Consider the following 12,900-nt stretch of genomic DNA (forward strand, 5'->3'; position numbering starts at 1 on the left):
ACAGTGGATCCAGAACTTCGTGGTCTGGTGTCAACAGAACCACTTCCAAATTAATGGAGGGAAAACCAAGGAGCTAGTGGTGGACTTCCACAGAAGAAGATCCACTCCACTGACACTGGTGAACATCCAGGGAACAGACATTGAGATAGTGGACTCTAATAAGTACCTAGGTGTTCATCTGAATAACAAACTTGACTGGACTCACAACACTGAGGCTCTGTATAAGAAAGGTCAGAGCAGACTCTTTTCTGCTGAGGAGACTGAGGTCTTTGGAGTGCAGGGGGCGCTCCTAAAGCCCTTCTATAACTCTGTTGTTGCATCAGCCATCTTCTGTGGAGCTGTCTGTTGAAGTAGTGGCTTACCTGTAGCTAAGAGAAAGTGGCAGGATAGGCTGGTGAGGAAGGCCAGCTCTGTGATTGGATGCCCTCTGGACTCAGGAGGTGGTAAACAAAAGGATCCTTACTAAATTAACACCTCTGTTGGATGTTTCCCACCCCATGCATGAAGCTGTTGCAGAACTGCAGAGCTCCTTCTGTGACAGACTACTGCACCCTAAATGCACCAGGGAGAGTTATCACAGATCCTTCCTCCCAGCAGCTGTAAGACTTTATAACCACCACTGTTCCCAATAAATATAAAATGACAGCAGCATATAAAATATGCTGCTGTCATTTTTCACATCACTGATGTTGCTGCTATTTTCAAATATCCATTACTGTAAAAATGTCCATTGCTGTATATTGGTTATTTATTCTCCAGATGCACAGTTTTATATTTTTAAAACACTTTACAGCCCAGTATCGTATTGTTTATCTTTTAACTCTTCACTGTTATGTTATTCTTATATATTTTTCTAAGGTTCATATTTGTGTGACCATTTTTTCTATAATCTTTTTGCTGCTGTAAACACCAGAATTTTGGCATTGTGGGGCAATAATAGGGATTTTCTATTTTATTCTATTCTAGTTTATTCTATTCTATTTTATTCTATTCTATTCTATCAAAGCAATCTGAAGAGCTGTCAAATGGAACAATTACCATAAAAGTAATCCCCTGTGATAATGACTTGAGTGAACAAGGACAAGATCAAGAAGGTAGTCTAGGAGGACATTACAGATGGTCAGGGCAACTGAAGAAGGGAGATTTACACTCCTTCAATTAGACACAAGAGGTCTAGATCACATTTTAAAGCCTGTGATTTGAAAGTAAGTTTGGATGAGTGCATGCACCAATCAATGATCAGATCCGATACTCATACATGTTTAAATACTGAAGGATGAGGAAAAGACAAGGTCAGAAAACATTCCAGATAAAAATCCACAAGAAACAGAATCTTTCACTCGGACCAGACTAGTTGGAACCGTTGAGACAGAGAAGAGACAGTATGGCAGGAAATGGGAAAAATAGGTGAGTTTTTATTGACAACTGAACAGGTGCAGACAGTCAGGCAAAGGGGAATGAGAAAGTGCTGTGTTCAAGGCTGGCTGGAAAAAACTGAGAGGCAGGTTCAAACTCTGCCAAACTGGAACAAGTGCAAACCTTGTATCAGCATTCCTGCTAAAGCGTTTGTAAAAAAAACAACAGAAAAAACAACAACAAACAAAGTAAGTAACATACAAATAGGGACCTAAAGGCAATTTTCAGAATTAAAAAGTAGGCTTAAAGCAATTACAATGGAACTGAGGTTCCACTTCATTTAACAAATATTAAATTTATATATTGTTTCATTAAAAACAACCTCAAGAAATACAATGAATGACTGAAACTATTTGGTTTATTTGTTTTGCATGAGCATATCTTCTCTCTACTTTTTATTTCTTTGATAAGAAGAGGCTGACCTCAGATACTTCCAAAAGACTATTTCAAAAGAGGAAAAGAATAATCCTCCATGGTTTTATGGTATCCACGCCCACCACATAACTATGTATTAAATGCTTTATATGTTATATCATAAAAACCCTGCTATACAGTACATTTGCAGGACCATCTAGCAAAAGGGTCGCCATTTAGTTGAAGTTAAAAATATACCATTTGACCCAAAATAACAAAACAGAAAAATGGCAACAGTTTGGATATAGAGAAATTAGCATGGAATAAGAGTATTTAACAATGTTAGTCAAAATGACTTTTTGTTTTCTCTCACTGTGCTTATGAAATAACAGTATTCGACTAAAAAAAAAAAGTATTTCTTGATGAAACAGACTACAGTTCATGCATTTTTATCCAGATTATTCTAGCCTCAGCATTCATTTCTAACCCAAATAATGTGATGCAATTTCCACCTCTTTCATTTTTTTCTCCCTCAAAAAGCTTAGCTCTTTTTTTCTAAAACCATGCTGCATCACTGCCGATCTTGCCTTTGTTTTACGCTTAAAAGTCAAATATATGGATTTACTTTGAATTTTAGATCAACATTAAAACTAATTTGTTACAATTAGCGGTTTGTATGACATTAGACGGATTTTAGATGGGTTATGGTGGCTCTGCGTGTATTGGAACCTCCAAATAAGAGTCCCTGAAAAACTAGAATAAACCCAGTTTTGTTCATTTAGATGACCGCTGGGTGGCGCTAAAACCCCACCAGCGCTCAGTAATAAATCAGGCTGAGCCGACATCCCTTTAACAGCTTAGATTCATTTCTTTAACTGCACCAAGCTGTTGCCAAAGCCGAATCATACGCATTTCGTTGGAGGAGGATTGTAAAAAAAGAAGTGATAAAATCTCAGTCTGCTTTAATCCAAAAACTATGAGTGACTGTTGGGCTGCAGCGGCTCTGTGGCGGATGGCAAGTTGTGAGTCAGACCTGGAGGACGCGCAACTTTTATAGACTTTCAAGTCCGCTGCTTGTGAGTAACCAGCAGCGCAGTTTAGAGTCCTTTGACTCCTGGATTGCGCGTCTGGAGAGCTTTGGCATCAGAGCGCGGCGTGTTTCAGTTCGCTGCTGCCCAGGGCGTCTCTGATCGAGAAGGAGATGATAAATCCACTAAGAACATGTTTGTGGTGTTTGCGGGTTGCAATGGAGAATAAATGAACTGGACGTTTATCGGGATTAACTGAGAGCACAAAAGCAGGTAGGTCAGCAATGCAGTTTTTATTATTTCTGCTGTTTAGTTATGAAAGATTCTGCAGAATGATTATGAAATTCTGAAATTCAAATAAGTAGAATAACCATGCAGATAACAGTATCCAAAGGCTTTCTGATATTATGACTGATGATCCAAAACTGCAGCTGGATGAGAGGTGAAGGAAGCTGCGGTTTGGCAAAAATTGAAGTTGATGCATAAAAAAAAAAACAAATAAAAAACATTAGAACTGCACAAGAGTCAAATATATCTGACCTGTTACATTTAAATATTGATAGGTCAGACTTGGTCTCTCTCTTTATGCTGGTTCAGAAAACAATGATTATTATTATTATTATCTTTTGTGGCTAATTGCAGCACAGGGATTTTGGTAAAATGAAAAGGTGCCAGGCAAAGACACACAGTTCAGTAAATCTAGATATGCGGCTGCTCCAGTCTGAAGAGTGTAAGTAGATTAATAATAAGTTATGGGAACCTGAGTCCAAACAGTTGATGTAAAGTTTAATGCATGGATACATTCCTTCCTTTTAGGATGTTGATAATGCAGCTTCATCGGAGTCAGACATATATCCATACCTTTACTATGTAGATGTTTGAAATAAAAAAATGTATTCAAATAAATGTGACATTGGTATGAACAAATTAATGTGGATTTCACAGTTACATTTTGCAATGAGTATGGCCATGGCTTTAAAACAGGAAAAAAAAAAGAAAAGAAAACTTGACATGAATGCAAAAGTATGAAATAAATTAAAAAGATGTATAAAGCCCAACATGGAATATTAAAGTAAACGTTATGGGTGCACTAATCAATTATAGAATCTGACTATTTATATTGACTGAAATAGGTAATCAGTGGATCAAATACTGAAAAAAAAAAAAAGATTTTTCCCAATTTATTAAAATAGTCTATTTCATATTAATGTGAAATATATATGATTCACTGCTTTGAGAGAAAATGAATTTAAATAAATATTAAAAACAAATACTTTAATGCACAAATAAAGAAGCATAACAACTTCCTGTATTAGCAAATATTCTTCTTATTGGTAATTATTATTTTTATTTAAAAGAGCCAAGAAAAAAAATATCATAATCGACAGTTTAGAGCACCAAGAAAAAAAGAATTCACTCCCCATCAGAATAACCACCTGACAGGTGCATCTGCAATAAACGTTTATTCTACACTGCTCTATTTTTTAAACTGACCGATTCCTCTCTCTGTTAGAAATTAGATTTATTTATGCAATGATTTTCTGTTTATTTCACCCTTGCATTTGCTCATTTTTATGGCCATCAAACAGTAGATTTAACACCACTTTTACAAATGAATACACTACCATATGATGATCCTACTTATAGTTAAACAGAATCATTGGTTTAGCCTTTGTACGTTTGGCTTGATCTTTTCTGCAGTCCTACATCATAAAGTCACATGCACAAAATAATCTGTTTGCATCTTTTTTTTTCTTTACCTGTGGAAAGGTTAACTCAACATGGCTCCCCACTGTAAAGCTCTACAGGCAGATCAAATGCTGATCTGAATCCACAGCAGGGGCCACAGTGAAATCCACCATGAGAGGAAAACAGCTTCACCTACGCGCTCTTGCTTTGTACTTTCAGCAAAAGCACAATGCTTCTCTCTCGTAATCCATTTTGAATGCACAAGTAGTTTTTGATGAAAATTGGCTTTGTGTTTGTCGTCAGCCGCTTCGCACACAGAATGCAGATTTTTGTCATTGTTACACGTCACTGAAACTAAACTACACCTCTCCTGGCATCCTCTCTTTCTTTCTCACTTAGTCTGTTCTGTGTTCACCTCTTTCATCCAGCTGCTCTTCATCTCCTTGGCTTGTGTTGTCAGCTGTTTTTTTTTTTCTTTCCCTCAATTAGTGCTATCATCGCATTTCATCCCCGCAGAATCACGGACGGTAATAACCTTATACTCCTATTGCAGGCTGATACAATTCTGCTGTGATTAATTGAAGTCCCCTCAGAGAGTCAGAGGAAGCGTAGATCTTCTCTTTCACACTCGCTGACAGGCAACCCATTATATTGTTTTATAGATCGCCGTCAGTAGCCCTTGAAGCTGCCTGTGGCCCACTGTTGTTCTGGAGGGTTTTATTGTGTAGGGTTATTGGTTGCTATTGCTGACAGGCAGAGTAAAGGCCACCTTGGGATTACTGGAGATGGGATCTCTGTGACAGCACCACTGTATTTGACAGTAACACTGGATACTTGGAAAAAGCCTGCTCTGCAGACTATTGTGGAGAAAATTGTTTTCTAACCCGCAGAAAAAAGGAAAGCCACCTTGACACTACGATAGCCCCGTTTGTCATACATGTTCTCAAATTGCCAATGAGAAAAAAAAAACAAAAAGAAAAAACATGGTTGCCTTCATGCAATTTGCATGCGTCAACACCCACTGCAGCTTTTGCAGAAGAATCGATATGAAGAGGTGAGACAGATCGGCTTGAAAATTCCACTTGTCTTAAAAGCTAGCAGAACGCAGGCGTTGCAACAACACAGTGAGGAATTGGGAGGCTTGGAAAGAGTCCTTGATATGCATGAGCCACCATGTGACATCCAGAAGAAGAGAGCGGAACAGAACGTCATGATAAGAGACTTGTTTCTAGTTTTAAGGATCCCCCCCAGGCAGAATTCATGTTCTCCACCATCTTTGTGTTCACGCTCTCAGATCAATGGGGCTTAATGAAAAAAAAATGTGATGTGTTTTCAGGCTTAAAAAACACCTTTCAGCACCTTAGTTTTCATTTTTGATAAAAGTCTGCAGAGGTACTCTGTAATTTTGTGAGCAAAAAATACTCAGTAAATACTTCTAAATATCTCCTTCTGGAATAGACATTTTAAATTTTAGAGGGTGTTAAACTCCAAGCCATGTCTATTTATGCAGATGGAATCCACATATGACTGTTCAGTGCACTTTTAAGAAGAAAGCTACACATTAATGCCTCAATTTAACCATAAAATAATAACTCTTGCAACATAGAAGCTCTGTCTTACAATCAGCTTTGCAGGTTTGGTTTAACAACGATAGAAATTCTGACCATATAGGATTACACTCGATTTCAGCATCTTAAGATTTGCTGCTTGGTGATGTTCATAGGCTAATGTGTTTAGAGAGCTTCTTGCTCCACCTCTCAGCATGCTGGCTGGAACTGCTGAGGTGAATCTGTCTGGTGCTTAAGGGGAGATTCAGAGCACCACAGTAAGAAAAGAAATGCAGCACTGGGATGCTTGTGTGCTGCTCCGTTATGTCAAGAGGAGGAGGAGGACACAAAGAGAGCATCCCTCATGTTTTATAGATGTCATTTAAAGGAGCATCCTCAAAGAAAAAAAAACGCTCTATATAAATGAAGTATAACCACAGCTAAACTCCAAGACAATAAACTAACAAATTGTTTTTTGTGAGAGCCAGCAGTGTCCCAGTCACTCATCAGGGCTGATCTGTGCTGATGCGGTGCACATTTTTTTTCCTCTTAGAGATTAGGCTGGGTAGCACAACCACATCTCTTATTTATTTTGTCCATGCCATGTTCATGTTTGGTGGACATGAGGAAGAGAAGCAGCAGATGATGGTGTCTGTGTTTGTGTGTGTTTGTGTTAATGTTTGATATGGTGTGTGTGTGTTAGAACCTGAGTGGTGTGTCTAATGATGCACATGAGTAGATGATGCTCATGGGTTGATGTTTTTTTTATTTTCTGCTGCAGTATTAAAACCGAGTATTCCTATTGGGATATGATGACGATGAGCTCCTTATGTTGCCGACATCAGTCTACATGAGTTTAACAAAGGCAGTCTGATAATTTTTTTTATTTTTATTATTCTCTTGTAATAGTTGTTGTTATACAACTAGTGTTAGTGTTGTTTTGCTAGAATAGAGCGGACAGGGTTTTTTTTTTCTTTCTTTTACTCAGCTCAGGTTTATGTAATTCAAGAAAAAAACAACCTTAAATGAAACCAGATATGCAATATACAAAAAAATCTAGATAAATATAAAAGCCTATAATATACCAGTCTATGCTGGGGATAGACTGGGCTGTGTTTGAAAAGTGAAAAAATAACTTTCCCTTTAGATTTGGAATGTGAAAGTCTTGGAATAATTGAAAGTTAAACAGAAGTCAATGTTTTGAATTTTTTGTTTTTTATTATTACTTTCCTTAAGAGGCATTACAGACTATCCTAATGATACTGTCACCTGTGGCCAAAACTCAGAACTGCAGCACCTTCTGCTTGTTTTTGTAGCTCACATTTATACTTAAGTTTTTTTGTTGTTGTTTTTGCACTTTTCACTTTATGTGAATTTGCCATTGGTGTATGAGTTTAGCTGTTTGCCAGTCGCTTGTGAGTATCCACAAAATCCATCTATAATATATAATTTAATTTGATCAATGTCATTTCATTTTAATATAACATTTTGATTGTTTGCTAAGTTGGACCCATTTAACATGGACATATTTGACGTCACATCAGCAGAACAAAGCAGGAACTTCCAACCCAAAGTAAAAATAGCATATAGGCTACAGGCTTATAGATACATCAGCCCTGAACCACTGAGGTGTCACCCTGCTCATCAAACTATGTTTTAGTTGTAAAGGATCCCCATACTTTCAAATAAGTTTGTTCCTGAGGATTTACTAAAACATTTACTAAAACATTTATGTCCCAGTATAAAATAAGATTAGCATGTTTTGGGTGACATTTATGTATCAACACTAGAACAAAAGCATGACGTTGGGAATGTAGTACTGGCTAAAACTGGTAGGAGGGTTTCAGTTTCCTCAGTGAAATTTGTCCTGTGTGATCAGATGCAATAATACATGAATATACCTATGCACTAATGAAACATATATTCAAGTTTTTGGCTGTAATGTTCATTACATATGGAGTAAAAAAAGAAGGAAACGTTCCAGCCTGTGAACACAAATCTAAACGCTGAAGCAGCAGCATCAGCATCATGTTTGGTGGCTGTTTTGCTGCAGGAGATAGTGGGTTATTTCACAATGTGGATGACATCATCAGGGGATTTTATAACTCCATATTTTATGAAAGCCTCTAAACATCATGAAGTACATCAAATATATGATGTAAAACAACCTTGACCCAAATCACTTCATTACATTAGTTAGAACGAGAAATTAGGAAAAGTAAATAAAGATGCCATTATAAAGCCCTGATCTTAATTCCATAGACAGAGGTTATTAAACTCCAAGGCATGTCTATTTATGCAGAAGGAATCCACATCGCTGTTCAGTGCACTATTAAGAAGAAAGCTACACATTAATGCCTCAATTTAACCATAAAATAATGACTCTTGCAACATAGAAGTCCTGTCTTACAATCAGCTTTGCAGGTTTGGTTTTTGGTCTGTGAAGTAGAAATAACCAAGAACTTCATACAAGCAAAGTGAAGTTTGAACCTGACTTAGTTACATCAGTTCTGTCCATAGGAACAAAGACTCCAGTGGATGGATATTTAAAACATTTTACTGAGACTAACGGTTTGAAGGGTATTTGAAAGAAATGTGCTTAGACATCTTAAACTGTGGGGTGCACAGACATTTTTAGGGGCAGGTGCTAAGGTTGCATGGAGCCGCCAACAGCCAAACACCAGCTAATGCTGATGTTTAACGTTCTTCCATAGTCCATAGGTAGCAATGCCACATTGCTGTCAATTAAATAAATAACAATTTCAAATCCTCTAATATATAAACAAATTTGAAAAACAATAGAATAGATCGAGTTTTGTTTGACTACCTTTCAGTTATGGGAAAAAGAACATAATTGAAGGCTAGAGGGCAAAAAACATGATTTACATGAATTTACAAGTCCAGTGAACAGATTATGCTGTGCAACACAGTTACTTTTAGTTTACATGTAACTGCTATCATAATTCTTAAAATGTGTGATGATCCCATTTCTTCAACAATCTTACTTCTTCTGGAGACTTAGGCAAAATTTAATGTCTCCATCCCCTGAATTGTGTTTATATGAGAGCCTCAGGATGGTTGGCTTTTGTTGTAATTTCCTTATGGCTTGAAGTCATTAATATTTTCCATAAATATGTTCAGTGTTAACTTATGTGTAATTTTGTACTATAAATATTCAGTTTCAACTGTAACTTCACTGCACAACCGAAACTGACCAATAAGGGACTCAAAAGTCGTACAGTAGCTTACTCAATTTTGTGCCCAAAAAGTATTAAAAAAAAACATAAAATAAGGTTACACAATGGTGAAATGACCACCTAAAAACAACATTGCTGCTGACACTGAAGAAGGCGCTAAAAACTTAAGAGGGATGGCTAAGATTTTGCTAAAGCAAGTTTTTTTTTTTTTTTTTAAGGTTATAATCTTAGCTACAGCTCTAAATGCTTTCTGTGTCTAAACTTTCATCAAACAAATATTAGTTTTCCAGGGCAAAGCATGTCCTGATAAATCTTTTAAAATATTTTATTTTTTTATTAAAAATGAAAAAATTATTTGTTAGGCTTTTTTTTTTGTACCTAGGATTTTGTTTTTTGTTTTTTTTACCAAAAATAGTTTGTTAGGCTTTTGTTTTCTACCTAGTCATCAATAAACTACATATGAACTCACAGCATTTTAATGAAACAATTTCATTGATCTGATATCTGTAGAAAATGAATCGGTCAATTGTTGGAGATCTGAAACATCTAACTGTTCATTCAAGTTTGCAAAAAAATTAATTGTAGTTGTTTTTTATGGTTTTATTTGCATTCATACATTAAAAATAAAGTTAATAAATAATAAGTGTATTCTTTCCTTTCCATTTCCTCCAAGGAGGTTATGTTTTTAAGAGAGTTTTTGTATGCTTGTATGTCTGTGCACAGGAGAACAGGAAAAGTTATAGACAGATTTTAACTTAATTTTAACAGAGGAGTCCCTCATGCCAAGGAACAATCCATTTCGATGAATCTACAGATTATAATCCGGATACAGTGGCGGCCTAGTCTGGGGAGTGGTGGCCTAGTTGTTAGGCCATTGCTCTTGCAATGTGTATGCATTTTTTACTGTTTTCAAAGCTGCACTGAAATGAAATGAAATTGTCTGGAGAGTTCTTCTTAACAACATTTCTTTTTGTTTACACTTGTGTGTACAAAATGACAAAATAAATCTGTCTAAGTCTAAGCAATCCAGAGGTTCTGAGTTCAAGCCCCAATCCCACAGACTGCCACTCTGGGGACATGAGCCAGACCCTTAACCCCAAACTGCTACCCGAGGGCTGCACAATGGCAGCCCACTGATTCCCAAGGGGATAGGTTAAATGCATAGAGTTAATTTTGTTTCTTTGTACTTGTGACAGTGTAATGACAATAAAAAGTTGAATTCTATTCCATCCTACAGGAATTTTAAAAATATTATCCCAACAATGTGAGGTAACAAGCAGTTCACCACTAAACCAGAGGGTAGCAGCACTGATTATTTACAGCCTCACTTGTAATAGAAAGGGGCAGAGGGACCCAGTATTGAGGCGAGACAGACAGTGGGAAAGTATTTAAATGTGAGGCAGGGCACCACCAATCACTGGCACTCTGGTTTAGAAAAAACACGGGTAAGTGACCACGATAATCTGACGAAAGGTGACTATCCATATGAGTCACTTCCCTGGTTTTACTGTTCAGTCCATCTTCTCCAAGTGAAGCAGGATCCAGCCGATGGACTGCCTTAAAACTTGTGGTGAGAGCCACCCAGAGTATCCTCGATGCAGCAGCCCCAGTGAACAGGCAGGAGTCCAAGCCAGGTCAGAACAGGGCACGCTTAACGGACAGGAGCCAGGGCATGATCTGGAAAGACTAACAACCTTCTCTAACCACTGGCCTCAGAAAATGAAATCACGAACCTTGGAAAAAACGAAAACTCAAACAAACGGGTAAACATAAATTATCGGGCCCTGATAGCTGGGCTGAGCCATATATACAGTAAAGCAGAAGGAGTAGGTGGATAAGATGAATGATAATTAGTAACCAGAGAGGGTTAGGCAGGTGAGTGATGTGAGCAATTAGGTCAGCTATCAGGGCCGCGATCATGACATCAGCATCGGACTCAAAAAGAACAAAGGATATTCTACAGAAGACAAATACAAAGGAAAAGGGAATGTTGTTGGTTTGAAAGCAGGATCACTTGAAAACGTATGATCAGATTTGTTGGACATTTTTTAGCAGAGGTCTGGCTCATGCCTAGGAACAATTCATTAAACTTTTCGTAATAATCCAGATCATTTTAGCTATAGGGGTAAGTCACAATTTGGGGCAAAATGTGCTGCTTAGCGGAGGTCTGAGGTCTCAGAATGCTTTTCTAGTTACTGCATTTTTCAATTTGTCCAAATCCTTTATCAGAGAAGGCTGGTATCAGTGAACATTACTTCTATATTTGACCATTTTTAAGTGTATCTGATGGAGAAGATTACTGACCATGGGGAATTGTAGCTTACAGGCCACAAAAGATTGTTAGTATTCATTGTTTTTCCCTCACTGACAGAACTCATAGGATGCAGTCATTTTCATGAAAAACAAGTAACAATCTAATCTTCTTCTGTAAATATTCAGAGAGCTTCTATTGCTGCAATTATAGCAGATGGAGTTTTTTAAATTTTGTAAAAAAAATATAGACCGCCTGTACAAATCAAGCAGTCCTTGATAGCATGGAATTAACAATAAAATCCTGATTTCGTTACCCTCGGCCACCGTAGGCGTCAAGTAATGTCAAATCGGAAGTTTACAGGGACATTTAAATGAGATGTTAGCACCACTGATGGCCAGCATTCGCCTGGAGGTCCTCTTAAGAAAAGCAGAAGAACTACGATAATCCGAACCTTGTTTATCATGTTTCTGCACATTTCTGCCTCACAGCATTTCAGTCCAAGGTAATCCAATCAGAAGACAAACTGATCTGGACAATACTTAGCTGATGAGTGTCTGACTTGCAGGAACAGCACGCAACTGAGCAGCTTTGATTACAGCACACATGTGGGCAGGGTGAGTTAATTCCTTCGATGGAGCACGGTTATGCTGCAATATCTCTGCTCTACTGAAATATGAACCTTAAACCTTTAGGTTGATACTCTGCTACCTTATTAAATGGGATTTCTTGCTGTGCAGGGATGGCATGCGCAAGCAAAATATATTTTTGTAGGCAGAGAGCCCTGACCATTCAGAGCTAACTCTGTATCTTGAGTGGGAGCCACACAAGGTTGAGTGGAATTTTTTCCGCTTCATTCTTAATGTGTTATGGAAACTGTGGATGATGAGGGTTGAGGGAGGACAGGAGCCCCAGCAGAATAATTCACTTTTTTCAAGATGGTGGGTTGCAGCTCTATCAACTTTCTTTTCAGTTCCTCTCTTGTGTTTCTCTTTCCTTGAGATATTCGGCACTTGGCAGCATTCACTCCCAGTACTGAGCCATTGTGCTGAATTCTCATCACCTTCTTCTGCACCACAGCAAAGAGCGTAGCTCCCCAAGCCCCTTACATTTAGCACAGCAGAGAGGCTGGAGACATGGACATTTTTAGCCCTGTTTCTAAACCTTTAACCCTTGGGGACAATGGAAGCTTTCTAGTGTCTATTTTTTCTACTGGATGTTGATGCTTTCAAACTATACTCTGTGCTCTTAATCAATGTTTGGGGCCAATTTAGGCTGGAGATTTTAATGAAGGACTTAACATGGTTCCTTTTATCTGCTGTGTTCATTAGTTCTTTGTTAAAGAAAACAGCAGCATGTGCAACAGGACTGGGACTATAATTAAAAATAGGCCTGAATAAATGACACAGTCACTGTTT

The 12,900-nt window shown here is 37.7% G+C and overlaps 1 protein-coding gene across 1 annotated transcript in view; it reads left to right on the plus strand.

Annotated features, from left to right (window-relative positions):
* The first annotated feature begins 2,649 nt into the window (after positions 1-2,649).
* Positions 2,650-12,900, plus strand: part of LOC107098533 (protein FAM19A2-like) — a 125,695-nt gene continuing 115,444 nt past the window's right edge. Inside the window, exon 1 of the mRNA XM_015396268.1 lies at positions 2,650-3,071. The gene's annotated coding sequence lies outside the window, so the exon portion shown is untranslated. The remainder of the gene's footprint in view (positions 3,072-12,900) is intronic.

The sequence above is a fragment of the Cyprinodon variegatus genome, unplaced genomic scaffold, assembly GCF_000732505.1.
Source record: "Cyprinodon variegatus isolate N-32 unplaced genomic scaffold, C_variegatus-1.0 Scaffold787, whole genome shotgun sequence".
NCBI classification, from domain to species: domain Eukaryota; kingdom Metazoa; phylum Chordata; class Actinopteri; order Cyprinodontiformes; family Cyprinodontidae; genus Cyprinodon; species Cyprinodon variegatus.